Source organism: Aegilops tauschii, chromosome 4 (genome assembly GCF_002575655.3).
Source record: "Aegilops tauschii subsp. strangulata cultivar AL8/78 chromosome 4, Aet v6.0, whole genome shotgun sequence".
NCBI lineage: Eukaryota > Viridiplantae > Streptophyta > Magnoliopsida > Poales > Poaceae > Aegilops > Aegilops tauschii.
In genome coordinates this window covers 35,249,064-35,259,414 of record NC_053038.3, presented here as the reverse complement: position 1 = coordinate 35,259,414, position 10,351 = coordinate 35,249,064, and the positions used below count along the sequence as shown (strand labels likewise).

The following is a 10,351-nucleotide window of genomic DNA, read 5'->3' as shown; positions in this document are numbered from 1 at the left end:
GGACGAGCGTAAATAAGGTGGCGCAAGTAGTGTGGGTTAAGTTAAAGCCTATCGTGCGTCGCGTACTAGCGTGTGTGTGTGTGGAGCTTATAAGCTTTGTGTTGTAAAACTGAAACAATCTACTAGTACGTCTGAAGAATTGTTATTTTATTGTATTCCAAATCCCATACAAGTGTTGTACTACATATGGAGTCCTATCGGACTACGGCATGCCAACCGTGCTAGACGTAGCATGACTACAACTCTGTTTCGTGTCCACCAAGAAAGAGAGTTGTTTGCTCCTTTATATAGTACCAGCTAGTCATAGAATAGATGAGAGAGATCCACCAGATTAGCACGTAGAGGGTTTGTCCTCTCGTGTAATGTAATACTCCTCCCAATTATAATGATTGTGCCTTCGTGCGTCCGTGGTTTTCTCCCGCAAGGGTTTTCACGTAAAAATCCGTGTCTCTCTGTCTCATTTATTTCTCATTATTATCTAACAAGTGGTATACAGAGCTGAGGTTCGAGATACGAGTTTGAGACGAGAGAATTAGGGCTGCGGTCCGCCGCCGCCGCAATCGCCGAGACCGACGAGGATTCAATCTACGCGTCACCGAGCAATCGGGTCGACGAGGTTAACTTTTTTCGAAGGCTGCTGTGCGCTGGCGATACGTCAAGTCGCAGGTTCCGTCGAGATCGACGGGAACCGTTCGTACGCGCGCAGATCACGCGAGCGGCTTCGCTGCAACTCCATCGTTCTGGCACGGTCCGCCTAGCTACCGCTGGTGCTTACCAAAGCAACCGGCTTCAAGTCTCGAGATTCAGGCCACGTTGTGCTGGTGTGCTGCTGCTACTTCGCATCAACCAAACAAAATACAGTACAATACTATTACTACTCTGGATAAGGCTGCTGCTAGTGCTCCTGTTCATCACTTGAAGGCTACAGTGCATGTTCATTATTGTGCAGTATACCCCGTTGCTCCCGTAAACACAACCAGGTGCTATTTATCCTGTTTTTCGTCTGCTCCGCATATTAATTCTGTCAAGAATTTTTCTATCGGCTTGTACTACTTTGTGAACACATATTTAATTTACTCATGGCATCCATAAAGTACGATGTTCTGCTGCTGAATCGTGACACAAGGTTTACCCTATGGCAAGTCGAGATGCGAGCGTTGTTGGCGCAAGCCAATTATCAGGATGCACTCGGTTTTTCTTCAAGGTGGAGTTTTGAGGGTTATGGCCCGTCGGGATAATGGGTGCAATTTGCTGCAGTTATTTGAAGAACACAATTCAGTTATCAAGAAAAAAAAAGGTATGGAGGAGGTAATTATTAAGCCAGTTGGTAGCCAGCATATACACTATTCTCTCCATAGTGTTTTGCTATTATGCATGTGAAGGTTTTGTTTGATATTCATGTTCGTGATGAGAATCAGTTAAGGTGCAAGAAGGAGATTGATTTGTTTCTGCTAGATACTACAACATTTAGCGTTGTTAAGTTTCAAGTGCAATTCAGTTGTCTTTGCTCTTTCAAGAGGGGTCTATTGCAGAGTTGAAACTCCGTTGCATGTTAAGATGGTTCCTTCATCCGACAGTTGTTCTGCAAGGACAGTTTATGACCATGTCATGGATTTTTCATTAACCACTACAAGTCGGCAGTTTTTTGGGTGCACGCGATGCCATCCGTACCATATGCTCTTGCATGAGTATTCTTTGCCGAGGTTTGTGCTTTCTGTTTTGAAGCACGTTCAGATTTCATGAGATGAGTTCTTCACAATGCGATGTGCACCAAGATGTTGCACTATGAGCTATGCGCTCGTTCAGGCACCACAGGAGATATGATGACTTATGTCATTTGATGATTGATCAATTTCAGTTTCTGAGGTCAGTGGCACAGACTCAGACTTTTATTGAGAGACCAAGTTTTGTTAGTCTGCATTGTTGATAGTTGTGCTGTTTTCTGGACGACCTACTGACTAATTTGCTCAATATGACTTCATGAGAAGTTCATTAGTCCTATGGACGTTTCCAGGCACAAGGTTTACTTGTGATGACTTTAATTGAGGAGTTGATGCTATCTATGATTATTGTAAGGGATTTGTCTCAAGGTGGAGTGTTATTTTATTGTGTTCCAAATCCCATACAAGTGTTGTACTACAGATGGAGTCCTACCGGACTACAGCATGCCAACCGTGCTAGACGTAGCATGACTACAACTCTGTTTCGTGTCCACCAAGAAAGAGAGTTATTTGCCCCTTTATATAGTACCATCTAGTCATAGAATATATGAGAGAGATCCACCAGATTAGCACGTAGAGGGTTTGTCCTCTCGTGTAATGTAATACTCCTCCCAATTATAGTGATTGTGCCTTCGTGCGTCCGTGGTTTCCTCCCGCAAGGGTTTCCACGTAAAAATCCGTGTCTCTCTATCTCCGTTTATTTCTCGTTATTATCTAACAAGAATAATGTAAACTGAACTCTCCCCCTACCTCTCGTCTATGTCTTCTTCTTCTCTCCCAAGTCAGGCATAGTGAACCTCACATCGGCAATCACACCGGCAAGGGGACGTGACAGTTGGTATCGACCGAGGGGCTGTGAGGTACACGCGGCTGATTCCCGATTCTCGTGACCCTGAGCTGTAAAATCCCGACCAACGGTTGAGGATCGGGCGGTCGATTTCATCGGAAACACATGAAGGCCTTACTCTCTCACTCAAGCAACGCAGCGCCGTTGAAGAGCATCAGCAGCAGTTCGAGGAGCTTTTGTGTGTCAGATTTCAATGCACAACACATATTACGAACGAGCAATTCTTTGTATCCCAATTTATCGGTGGCCTGGAGCCTGAATTGCGAGGTGCAGTGGAGAGTCACAGGCTCCGGAAACTTTCGAGCACGCCCTGTCTGTTGGCACAAGTTCAGCTTCAGCAGGAGGTAAAGATCTCAAACAGTGGACTGGGCACCTCGTCCCTTCCAGCAGCATGCATGGCCGTACTCAACATTTGGGACACAGACCAGAGGTACCCAAGCCTGCTCTCCGTCTTGGTACTGGTAAATTTTGGAAGGATAGGCAGCTCAGGCGTACCAATACACTTCATTTTCACTGCGGGGAAAAGTAGGACCCAACCCATCAAGGCTACTCCTGAATTACATGTAGTCCAAGCAGCAACCCATCTGGCTGAGGCAGAGCAACTAAGCTTGTCCATAATGTTGGCGCCGCCTCTCCTCGCAGCGCCGCTCTTCTTCTCTCCCTCGCAACTCTCCCTACTCAGAGTTTCTCTCAAGGACACTCACCATAGAAGAACTCAAAGAACACACACGCACACATATACTAAGAAGGACCACAAAGCTTTGCCCACGGGCTCTTTTCCTTGATGAACATATTCGCTACATTTTGTTACTGCCCTCACGGCTCGCTTTCTCATTCATTAGTTCTGACTTAAATAGCCTGTACAAGGGACTCACACACGTCCATGTTGCTGCCAACTAATCCTAAACTCACGCCATGACCCGAACGACTCACTCCACTATCTTCATGCAACAGCACATCCTCGATTCTCTCCATGATGCGGATCATTTGGCCACCCGGCCACTACTCCAACAAACTCAGCTGGCATGCAGACTAAAAATGCTCAGTCCACGGCCTATCTTGTAGCTAGTCCACTAACTAACTCACAGAATACTACCTAGCTCTACCGATCAGCTTTGCATGGTGCACGGTGATCACAACTTAACGTGCACACCTTGCCGCAGCTTGGACTAAATGCATGACTCAACAAAAACAAATAATCTAAACTAGCGCTAATAACAAGATTAGTTTTAACATTCACCTCCCTAATCTTGTTAACTTATTTCTCTCTTGAAGCCCGTGGTCGTCGATGTCGTCAGTGCAACACGGAGATGGCCGCAATGCCATCTTGTCATACCGATTGCTGCCGTCGCCGCTAGCTTTAGTGAGAGCCGCACCTCGTGCGCCTTCACCATGAGTGTGCCACTGCGACACGCTCGATGCCTCGTGTTCGCCACCGGTGCTGCAACTCGCCGATGACCCGTCTCCATGTTCGTCACCCGTGACACAACTCGCCGGTGAGTCACCTCAAAGTTCGCCACCGGTGCCGCAACTCGCCGGTGACTCACCTCCATGTTGCCGACGATGATGCACCTTGTCGCCGACTCGGACATGGACCTCCTCATGGCAATGGCCTCTGCTCTATGGCCATCACCTCGTTGCCGCCGGTGCCGCAACTTACCGGGCAGCAAACCTCTCTCCATCGCTCGTGACGCAGCTCAACGATGATAGAGACACGCACCGGCCGCTAGCAGCATCGTGCCACCAACGGCGTCCGCCGTGCCGTCGCCGTCGCCTCGAATCGACAAGGCTCTGATGCCAATTGTCGGCGCCGCCTCTCCTCGCAGGGCCGCTCTTATTCTATCCCTCGCAACTCTCCCTACTCAGAGTTTCTCTCAAGGACACTCACCATGGAAGAACTCAAAGAACACACACGCACACATATACCAAGAAGGAGCACAAAGCTTGTCCCCGTGCTGTGATGTGGGCCATCATCGGGACGGCCGTTCGTGTCTGATGTTTGAGCCGTGGCTCGGAACGTCAACGCCAATGCTGATCCGTGGAACAGAAAACGTGCTTTCCGTCCTCGTGGGGTCGGGGCGCAGTCGATGCCCATTTTCATTGCGATAGAGCAGAGCAGATAAGATAAGGTTCCTGTTCCTCGAAGGACAGGCGCCCGAAGAAGACGACGCCATTGATGGGGATGGGATTCCTACAGCAGCTAATCAGCCGGTAATGTTTCGATCCTTTGGGGATCTGTATGTTCATATCTGCAGTGGTGATTGTAATCTCGGTTTGTGAAAACAGATCCCCACTGATTGAAGCGGTGGACGACACTGAATGCATGCGAGATCCGCTGCGGCGAATGGCTGCCTTGACGGTTGTTGGTGTGGATTAGGTGCCGGCGCCGGCCGCGAGTGCAGACGCACAGATCTGCTCGAGCGTGGTGTGGTTGGCAGAAGGAAGAACTCGTCGCCGCCCTCGCAGGTCTCCACGGGAAGGCCAGCCCACAAGCTCCTCGGTGGTTAAAGAGGTTAGTGCGCAACATGGTAAAGGTGTATTTCTTTTGTGGATATAGTAGTACTTCGTTGTAGGAATCCGTTAGTGATCTGGATTAGAGTCATGTCTGATCGGGGAAGTGGTTAGTTTTTCGTTCAATAGGAATTATTGCTACTGACTTTGCTAAAAATGGTAAAAGTCGGTAGAACAGAACTAACTAGCAACGACCAATGTTACTATGTAAATTACTACAAGAAGCGTACAGGCAGTGCTGTAGGACCTTGGATTTAAGGGAATTGCTTCTGACTTGAGAAGGTGAACTTCAACTACTAAACAACATATAACTACTGCTGCTGTAGGACAGGAAATGTGTAAGTTTAGTATAGCAGACCCATTTTGCAGTCATCTTTGCGCAAAATTATATTAGCTACGTCGTGTAGTTTGGCAGGGCACTTTGTTTTTAGAAGATTGTTGCTTACTCTTGAAAACAATTTAAAAGTAATTGACCAAATAAAGCAGTGTAGCTGATTTTGGAGATGTCTAAGGTTAATACGACAGAACAATTTTGAGGGCATCATTGTGCCCGAATATATGAACCGTCTGCACACGCAGTGGGTGAGAAGCTTGCATCTATAATTTCTTGGTTGCAGCACTCGGCGAAGACATGAACTAGAGGCCCAACACCATAGACAGAGATCAGCAGTTTGTAAAGCTTTTGGTTCATTAGACCATGTTTGCATATTAGTCATAAGGACATGTGCAATTAAGTTAGCTGTGAATAATAGTAGGGTAATAATTCCAGGTCTCGTCTGGCCAAACATGTGGGCTCATTGGGAAAGTTGTACAGAGAATTCTATCAAATTTCCCTGATTTTTCACTGATTTTTTGTATGGAAAAAGTGTGTCCTGATTCTTTCTTGTTCTGTACCGACTGGATGTTTCTTCAATGTCCAAACTTATGATTAGTGCATGAGTATTTACAGGCTAAGGAACTTTCTGCAGAACGGCTGCTTCTTCAGTGCCCAAGCTTGAAAGATGTTCATGTCTATCGATGTTGTGATATGTTGATCGGAGCAATCAGAAACGAGGTGAGCCGTGGATCAGGTTCTCGATTTCTGTCTGGTCTGTGGCTCAGAAAAGTCGATGCTCCATGGATTCAATGCAAGGTGAGTCTGTTCTACCCCAACGCGGCCGTCATTTTGGAACTTCAGAAGCAAGGGAGGGAGTGGACGAACACACGACCGAAAGCGATGGATTTCCTCCTGCAATCAGGAGGTATGTCGATCCGATGCTACTAATCGACCTTGTGTGTTTTCCAGTGTCGAGTTCCAGCGGTTAACCTTTTGTGATTTGTCTCTCCCAGATCCACTCTGATTGAGGTTGGGGAGAGTCTAGTGCTGGAAGGTCGCCGGCACATGGCACCAGGCGGACAGTGGTCAAGGTGATGCTGCAGGAGGCCATGGGTGTGAGCGCCAAAGGGCGGATCTGCGGCGTTGCTGAAGCGGCGGAAGTGACAAGGGGCAGCTCGCCTCTCACTTCCGAGCTGTCGACGGGGAAGATGAATCTTCAGGTTCCTCGTTGGAACAAGAGGTCAATGATAACATTAAATTCAGCATTCATACGAATATTTTCAGTAGTACAAATATTTCCATGCTTTTTAGGTCATACAGTTTGGTTGAATTTCTGGGTGTCCATGGTGTGAGACGAATTGGTGTGCAAACTGTCAGTTCTGAATTGAAGTTAAATTCAGCATTGCTATGAAGATTTACAGTACTATAATTTCATGCTTTCTAAGGTCATGCACTTTGGTTTAATTTCTGCGGGGAGTACTTCAAACTACTGAACCGAGAGATGAAATTAGCCGTTCAAAACAGACAGTTCGCACACTAACTCCTACCAAACCATGGAGTGCTCCCAGCAGAAATTCAACCAAACTGTATGACCTTACAAAGCCTGAAAATATAGTACTGTAGATCTTTATAGCAATGTTGAATTTAACTTCAAGTCAGAACAGTCAGTTTGCACACTAATTCATGTCACACCTTCATGCGCAGCTTGATATTAAGTGGGTTAAATTGTTTGACACAATCATTGAAACTGCTTTTAGGTTGAGGACTGGAGCCTCTGCCCCAAGCTTGACGCCTTGCCCACCCCGCATAAGCACTTTTGAGAAGGCAGTTAGGGTGTTCATAGAAAACCTGACTGAAGATGAGCCATGGCTTGTAATTTGGTGGCGGTAATCTGGTCCGTGGACCAGGAAATTCGCTTTACGTAGGTGGATGGCTTGAATCATTCACTGCAGGCCGGCGGCTCCCCAGCTGCGGTATCCAAATCCATTTCCAGTCAGCGGGGTGCTCCAGCGCACGCGAATCCATTCGAGCGATGGAGTTCCAAATGCAGCTAATTAGAAGGTAAGATGAATCCATGGATCTATCAAGCTAGCTGACTTGCTAAACTGTTGTTCAGCTTTATGTTCTGATTTGCGTCTCCTTGTGTGTTCTGTTGGCTTTGTAAGGTATCCTCTGGTGGAGGAGGTGAGTGAGAGTGACCAGGAGAGGGGATCTGCCAACAAGCAGGGCGGTGGCGACTTTCCCGGCAGTGGATGAACCGTCGGCGGCCTGTCCGCGCAGATGTGTGAATTACAGACCGCCGTGTTGGGAAAACAGAAGAGCCCGCTGCAGTAGTCTAAACTATCAACTGGTAAGATGAACCCGCAGGCCCTGTCATGGTCCAAAAATTGCGTGCATGTAAGCTTGGATTGGATCTGAATTTTTTGATAATGCTTGAATGAAATTGTAGTAGAATGCATAGATCTATCGATGTAGTGACGTTCATTCGGTAGAATGAGAAATTGTCTACATAGTACTTTTAGAGCACGTTTGTATTAATAATTGACTAAACAGTACCAATGGAAATTACCTCATGATTGAGCAATTCTGGAAAAAAAAGTACGAGCCGTGCGGACATTTGTCGGTGTGAAAAACCATAACCAGACTGTGATCTTAGCTGGCGTCCTGGTACACTGAGACCGTGTAGAGTTTTGAGTGTTTTTGTACTGAATCCCTGAGGATTATGTTGATTAAGGACATGTGTTAAAAAGAGTACTCTGGTAGTATGATGATCTGACTGTTTCTTGTTTTTGTTCATGTGCAGATCAAAATCGAGCAGCGGAGGTCGCAATCAAGAGTGTGATGCTTGTTGGTGTGTCGACGGCTGGGGCACAAGAGAACTACGTACTTACCCGGATCTCGGTGATGTGCCAAAGCAGCCTCGGAAGCCGGCGAGTTGCAAAAATTGTGGTGTGGTGGGGCACCAAAGGAACAATTTTACGAAAGCGATGGAGCTGAGATTAGCTGGTGGCGTGTAGTGGTGAGTGAAAAATGCCAAACGATTTCAGTAAGTTTGAATTGTCAATCGCAAGCATGACTTGTTTTCTGCATTCATGATGTGTTTGTGCAACTGAGCACCTGCCCTGCGTGCAGGCATGCTTTATGTCTCGGATTAGTTTGCTGGCGTTGCGTTACCCGCCTAGAGCTAGTGGTGTGGTGTAATCCATCTCCAAGTTTGTTGTTCTGCCGTAGTTAATTAAGTTCGTAATCATCATATCACATTTGTCTTGCGGCCGTGTTCGTTGGCGATCGTGCAAAGTAATGTGACGGCGTGGACGGCCTTCTATGGAACAGAATCGACAAGTAATCGGCCCATGACGTTTGGTTCTGTTAGGTCCGTCAAACAAATAAACGGGGACGTTGCTTTTATGGGTGGCCCTGCGTGGGCCATGATCCTTAAAAGCGATGAAATACGAGTTACTATACCGCACGCAATACGCTCGGGAAAGGGGATCTCGGGGTGAATCAACGAGGGGGATATCGAGCACATGTGCGCTCGTGCTCAGAATATGACTTTCGCCTCACGGCTCGCTTTCTCATTCATTAGTTCTGACTTAAATAGCCTGTGCAAGGGACTCACACACGTCCATGTTGCTGCCAACTAATCCTAAACTCGCGCCATGACCCGAACGACTCACTCCACTATCTTCATGCAACAGCACATCCTGGATTCTCTCCACGATGCGGATGGATTCTCTCCATGATGCGGATCATTTGGCCACCCGGCCACTGCTCCAACAAACTCAGCTGGCATGCAGACTAAAAATGCTCAGTCCACGGCCTACCTTGTAGCTAGTCCACTAACTAACTCACATAATACTACCTAGCTCTACCGATCAGCTTTGCATGGTGCACGTGATCACAACTTAACGTGCACACCCTGCCGCAGCTTGGACTAAATGCATGACTCAACAAAAACAAATAATCTAAACTAGCGGTAATAACAAGATTAGTTTTAACACATAATGCCTTGTCCGGAACTGAATCTTCAGACAACCAAGTCCTGCTGATTCTTGTCCACTCCGGAAGCTGCCACAGCTTCCTCAAGGCAGCCATGTTACACGAGAGCTCCTATCCTATGTGCCGCCCTTTTCTTTTGAGAATTTCCCTTCCCTTTTTATTGAGTATCTTTTGAGAATTTCCCGTGCACGTCAAATAGGCACGGCTTCGCTAAAGCCACGGCAAAATGGGCCAGCCCACTCAACCCATGAGGGATTTTTTAATATTTTTTCTCTATGGATTTTTAGTCGGCTTTCAACAATGAAAAAGCCGGTTGCTTTTTAGAAGCTGGATGCTTTAAAACCTATGTACAAATAAATAATATATTTTAGAAAAAGTTTCCACCTGCGTTTAAAAAAAAATCAGTCTATATAAAAATAATTCACTGTATATTCACAAACAATGTTTAGTTGTATAAAAAATATTCATCGTGTAGCTAAAAAAGGTTCACCATATATCAAAAAATATTCAATGTCAGTGTATATAAAAAATGTGTAGTGTGTATTTGAAAAAGGTTCGCATATACTAAAAGAGTTTCAGCGTGTATTTAAAAAAATGTCCACCACATACAGCAAAAAAAACAAAAAAGAAGAAAAACCAATCTAAAAAGGAGAAAGGGAAATAAGAAAAGAAAAGTTCAAGAAAAACTGAAATAAAAACCCGCACATAAAAACGAAAGAAAAACCACTGCCAAGTCATGAACCCCAAAAAAAGAAACAGAAAAGTTCCGTGCTCGCTGTCAAATGACTTAGCGCATCCCGCCTCTGCTTTAGCGAAGCCGCGCCTATATAACGCACGCGGACGTCATATAGGATTGTCCATGCTACACCGTGTCAAATGTGACTTTCAACCTCTGCAACTGACCCTTGTATGTGATACAACTATACATTTGATTAATGAAAGTGTATTACCACATCA

The 10,351-nt window shown here is 46.2% G+C and overlaps 1 long non-coding RNA gene across 3 annotated transcripts; it reads left to right on the top strand.

Moving 5' to 3' along the window:
• The first annotated feature begins 4,493 nt into the window (after nt 1-4,493).
• LOC109786878 (uncharacterized) lies at nt 4,494-8,648 on the top strand. 3 transcript variants are annotated; one of them, XR_002238443.4, is made up of 7 exons: nt 4,494-4,779; nt 4,855-5,080; nt 6,048-6,320; nt 6,409-6,635; nt 7,153-7,456; nt 7,561-7,745; nt 8,199-8,648. It is a non-coding gene; the product is annotated as an uncharacterized lncRNA (long non-coding RNA). The 3 variants fall into 3 exon arrangements; XR_005753506.3 differs by having other exon boundaries at nt 6,029-6,320; XR_002238444.3 differs by having other exon boundaries at nt 4,593-4,779; nt 4,872-5,080.
• The last annotated feature ends 1,703 nt before the right edge of the window (nt 8,649-10,351 follow it).